General features: G+C 34.2%; 1 long non-coding RNA gene across 1 annotated transcript in view; it reads right to left on the bottom strand.

The window, feature by feature from the left end:
• The window catches only part of LOC140262132 (uncharacterized), an 85,870-nt gene extending 80,083 nt beyond the window's left edge, over nucleotides 1–5,787 (bottom strand). Inside the window, exon 1 of the long non-coding RNA XR_011905815.1 lies at nucleotides 5,717–5,787. This is a non-coding gene — a long non-coding RNA (uncharacterized lncRNA). The remainder of the gene's footprint in view (nucleotides 1–5,716) is intronic.
• Nucleotides 5,788–6,000: the final 213 nt, after the last annotated feature.

The following is a 6,000-nucleotide window of genomic DNA, read 5'->3' on the forward strand; positions in this document are numbered from 1 at the left end:
ATCAATGAAATCAAGACTGTAATAATGTTTGGGAGATTTAAGGCACTTGATAGGTCACAGGTCATGAAATTGGACTGTCTTTTGGTCATTAGAAGTGTCAGTAAGAATTATTCAGTTGCATTAAGAGAATTTACGATTAATGTGAAAAAGAGAAAATTCACAATAGTAATAGGCAGTGGATTCACATTATCTGGAGATGACAGGAGACCAAATTGGTGAGTGGTTTGAGTACAAGTTGAGGGTCAAATCTCTGATATAGATGAAAATTAAATGGGGACATAGCCATAGAAAACAAGTCTGCTACTAAAGTATTTCAAATGAAAGGCTGCTGGTAGACAATGGCACACAGCAGAACATCTCCTTAGATTGTAAGGTGCTTTGTCCCGCAATATACTATTTATAGGTTCAACCTATATAGTTTTCAACCTATGTAGGTTCAACATATATAGAATGATTCAAGTAAAACCCATGTAACTCTAGATATTAGTTCAAATCTCTGTGTTGTAAATTCACAAATGCACCAGTTAAACTGTTACTCCTATCCTTGTATATTGTTTAATTCAAGTTAAAATGAAGTAGACAAAAAAAAAAAAAAAAAAAATAGTATGCCAGCTCTGGCAACATTTCCTGTCATCATTGCTCATAGCTGCCATTTGGTCTGATCATGAGAATTACAGTATATTAAGAAGTCAATTCGGGAAGCAGTAGAGGAAGTAAATGAAGGGCACTCCAGCACTGGAAATTAGTTAGTGATTAGAATCTCCTGAAGTCTGCTGCTGTACAAATTACTAATTTTTATTCAGTATCATTTAAGGAAAATAATAGTATTATCAAAGGGAAGATGGATCCAGGGTCTAATGCAAACCTCCTGTACCAGTTCCTTAGAAAGAATGCGCTAAGAAAGACATGGTTTGGAAATTGTTTTAATGAAAGTCTGTTTTCCAGCATCAGAAAAAACAGCCTTTCTTCATTTGCAGTAAAAACACAAAACAAATGAGGTATATATAAGCTCCTAAGTATCAGTATTTTGAATTGGATTCTCTTAAGCAGGAAAAGCTACGCTAGATCTCATCTTGCTCAGAAAGCAAGTTTAGCATGAAAACATTATACAGAAGATTAGCTGGTGTTGTTTTAGAAACTAGTCACTCCTCATACCACAGATGCAGGGAACATGAATGTCATGAGGGAAATAATCTGAAATATGTTAACATGTCCTGGCTGAAACAGACATTCAAATTGATATTAATGTCCAAGTAATACACTTGAGTGATAGGCAGTGTGATGGTGTAGCACTGAGATGTCAGAACAGGAGATGAATAGGAATATCTCTGTGGACAAAAAATTAAAAGCTCTCTTTTGACTACTTAGAACCTCCTAGTCAGACATTCATTACATGTGTCAAAAAGAGAAGCAGATCTGTTCACTTTGACACTCCAGTAGGTCCAAGATAGGTTGACCATCCTGCATAGAGATCACTGCTAACCTTGTGCTGCCACATGGCCCAGAGCAAAATGCATAAGAGAAAAGGCTGAAATTCAGAGTAGAAGATATGTTAAGAAAGAAGCAGAAGAAAAGTACAACCAAAATTAGGTATGATTTAAAGTTTTATCCCAAAGTTCAATTTATTTAACATTGAAGCATGTTAGGAAGTGTTTTCTTGGAAAGAAGCCATAACATTTGCAAGATGAAGCCATTAGATAAAATACTAAGGTTCAAAAGAGGTATCAAATAAAAGACTAATGAAGTGACAAAGACACAGATCCTTGGAGAAAAAAAATCAAATCAAATTGTTATAGCCTATGCAAATATAGAATACAGTAAAGTTCCCAGTCACTGCAGGCAGCAAAGAACATTTACTTGCTATCTGAATCTTGAACTATTATCGGGAGCTGACAGAGCAGAAGTTTAAAGTTTCTAACAAAATGCAATTTCCCTCTCCTCCTGATATTTCTCCCTGGTAGTTGATTTTGTTTATATGCTAAAATGAAATTGTTGCTTTCTTTAAATTGGCATTTCGTTTGAAGTTTTTCCTTTCAAAAAATATGACTTGGCTAAGAATTATGTTGCAGATTGCCGTGCATTTTTGGTAACCCAAAGACCTGTTATTATCATACTAATTTGGAAATTTCTTGAGGTTTTTTTTAAGTTTAAAACAACATAACTTCCTCGTGTCTTTTAAGCTATTTAGACACTTTTCTCATTATTGATGATGAGATACAATCATTTTAGAGGCCGCACTACACAAGTTTATTTATCTCATTTACCCTGGATATGAGTTTGTTACATTTCCAATTTTATAGGCAATAATGTAGCTGTGCTAGACATTTGCCAATTGTTACTGTGCTTTTGTTTTGCTTTAGCTTGTGTGCTAAAGGCTATGAGGATTTAATGCTTCAGCTTCACAGTGAAATGATAGATCTTGTCAAAATACCTACAGCACTATATTGAGGGAAAATCAAATTTTCCAAATTATCAAGTAGTATCAGTTGCTTCCTTCAACTACTGATCTTTACATCTATATTTGGGAACAGGCTTGGATTTTTTTTTTAAATGTGAAATGACAATCAACTGAGCTATGCTTTTTAATTTAAAAAAATAAAAAAAGAAAATCCCCTGTGAAGATGAAATTAATGGTCAAAATGAGGAGGGAATGTAGAGTACTCTTGCTGCCAACAAGAGCCTGAAAGAGGATTACCCACAGCTCATCTGAATGCTTTAATCTCCAAAATATAAAGCTGGCTCTTCTCATGTTCCCTGGCTGGATCACACCTAATTAGCATAAACAGTGCAGTAACTAACAGGAAGAGTGGAAGGAAATTAGGCAGTGCAGAAACACTCACCAGGATCTAAGTACTAGAGATGGTTTCCTTCATTTATTCATGACTGTGTGACAAGGTTTTATTCTTATTCTAGAATTAAAATAACAATTAAAACTCTCATGTATTTCACAAGACTTTTTAATTTAGGACTGTGTTTAACATATTTCTTCACTTTATTTATTTATTTATTTATAATTTTTTACTACATCTACAGGTATAAATGCAGATCTAAATACAGCACAGTCAGGAACATATTTAAATACTTAAATCCCAATTTGGACTTCTGACATGCTGAACTAAAGTAATATAGACCTGCACACAAATGCTTTACTAAATTATTACTTAAGAGATGTTAAATCTGGAATGCTGAGAACAAAAGAAAAGAAAATAACCTGATACTTCCACCTATAATTACTGAAGTCAAGGAAATTTAAGTTACCAAATAACAGAGGTAGAGATTTCTATGGCTTACAGAGGTTGCAGCAGTAAAGTCTCGAAAGGCTTTCTCTAAATGGATACAGAGAAAGATTTGTACTGTGCCTGACAGATACAGTATGACTATAGCAATATTTAATAATGCACCTAAGATCCAACCCCACAGATTTAGAGTTGTGTGTTCAATTTATGGTTATTAATCACACCAACAAGAAGTCTTTCGAACCTAAGGCTGAACTACCCAGCGAAGATTTCTTTAAGGGGAGCTGAGGCTCCCTGGTTAGACTGCAGTCTAATTCAGGCACTTTTCAGAGGCAACCAGACTCAAGAAGGATAAACCTAAGCTTACCACCACCACCAAAAAACATGAGCATTAAAAAAAAATTAAAAATTGATGCATATTTCAACTAAGTAGTTCCAAAAATTGAGTGTAAAGACCACAATATTTTAGTTAAGATTTCATTTTTTCCTGAAAACCTAAATGGGAAAGCCTTCTACTGACTTACACAGTAGATACAGTATCATGCTTCTAATGAGCCATACCAAGATCAACAAAGCGTACAGAGGAAATTAATACTAAGTTGTACCACCAGAAACTACTGAACTTTAGAAAAAGCAAGAAAATGGGTTCCATGTCCAATTTTTTGTATGCTTTGACTCACTCTAACAAACCCAGCTCTGCACAACTTTCCATACAATCTGTACAAAGTTTACAGTTAAGTCAACATGCACCACATCTAATGAAACTGCTCATATAAAAATCCAATAATCCGGACTGAAGTAATTGATTATCTTTACTAAAGCAAAAGCAAGCAGCCATAAAGCTGTAAAACCAAAGAAAAGATGAGTCAGCATGAGTCACTGGTATTTGCATAATCATTTTTTCCAGTACTATCTGGATTCTCAATAACTGGAAAGATACAACAATAGTAAGTAGTCTACCAAGATGTATTTTCTATTTACATGACTCACAATTTCACCTATGTTTTGTATTGTTTTTTTTCTTGCTCTCTGCTAGAAGGCCATGGTACGAAAAAATTAAACCTATAAAAGTTACCATCTGAAATTTTGTAAACAGAAATCACTGATAAAGGATGATTAAGCCAAATTACTGTCATTTCTATTTATCAGGAAGATTGCAGATGTTTTTGTGTCAACACAAATGTTAGTAGATATATTTTTTTTACTCCCAAAAAATACTATAGTAAACCTGTACTAACAGAATCTTAATTCGTCAAATTGCCAGTGGCTCACTAAGCAAAAGACTAGTAGTAAAAAAAACACCTGCTTCACACTCAGTAAATGATCATTTGGTTTACATGCACCAACTGGCTTAATTGTCTGTTATGGAATCACAGAATTGCAGAATGGTTTGGGTTGGAAGCCTTCTTTTTGTAGATACCCAAAATAATTTCAGTAACCACACTATCATAAATTATTTTAAGTAGGAGAAGGAGAAAAAAAAATAGCTTAAAAATCTGGGGACCATACATTATCAATAAACTAAAACAGTCTCTCTTTTGCAAAGTTTAATATTTTAACAGTGAAGGATTGGATTTCATGACAAAAATGACTATCTAACTATCTTATTTTTTGCTTTTTGCTTTTGTTGTTGTTGCTTGTTTGTTTTCTTTTGGGCTGATTTATTTTTCTGATGGCAAATCAAGGTCATTGTCTTGTCCCCTACACCACATTCTGTGCAACATACATACTTCACACCTAAAGTTGCATCCAGTCCAACATAATCATCAAGCCTCCCACCCTACTCAATGGGAAGAGGCATTTCTGAGAGGTGTTTATCAAGATTACTTTAAACAGATGTTGTGGTGCGTCAGGAACTAACCTCTAGAGATGTTTGTCTCACATTGTTTACTGTGGAAAGAGAATAGACTTCACAGACAAAATATTTTGCATTTGGATAACTAAAGCTAGATATTATGTATCCCACCATAAACATATAAACTGATGAGTTTGTATTACAGACCGGAGTGCTGTGGGAATAAATATGATGAAGATAGTCAGATACTACAGTGTGTAAATACACAGCCTATGACTGTCCCAACATGCTGGAAACTGATGATGACTGCAGTCCAAATGCAGAGATGACTTCCAGATTCCATAGTAAACCCACTTGGAGTTCCCTTCTCGAGTTCAGACTTCATCATATTTCTAATGAGTCCTTTGGATTTGAACAGGTGACAGAATGTGGGATAGTCCCTACACTGGATGTCAGACTTAAAGTAGGGTTTACTTTTAAAAACTGAAGTCATAATAGTACCACTGTTAGCCAAACTAATAAAGCAAGTATGTGTTCTAGACTAACATAGAAATAATATCACAGTTAATAATTATATTTTAAATGAAAAAAAAAAAAAAAGAAAAAAAAAAAAAAAAAACTATAGATGTTTCCAGTTTCATTTTCTTTATAAGGATTTGTTTGTTTTGGAGACTTTACAACTCACTAAACTGCATCTGTGTAATTCCTGGGGCTAAAGATGTATCTTCTTATGAGTAAGCTTTAGGTAAACTTGCTATCAGCTGTCATCAGAAAATAAAAATTGTATTAGATTTTGAGAAATAATTATCACATCAACCTTTGTTTTAAATGAAGGAAACTCTTATCAGGCACTGAAAACACGTTACATGGCATTTCCCAATCATGAAACAGTCTTTCAGGGGCAGTAAATCACTTCTGAGTCTTTAAATGCTAACTCTCATCAGTGCCATGAGTTAAGCAGAATAATCG

The sequence above is a fragment of the Excalfactoria chinensis genome, chromosome 1, assembly GCF_039878825.1.
Source record: "Excalfactoria chinensis isolate bCotChi1 chromosome 1, bCotChi1.hap2, whole genome shotgun sequence".
In the NCBI taxonomy this organism is placed as follows: Eukaryota; Metazoa; Chordata; class Aves; order Galliformes; family Phasianidae; genus Excalfactoria; species Excalfactoria chinensis.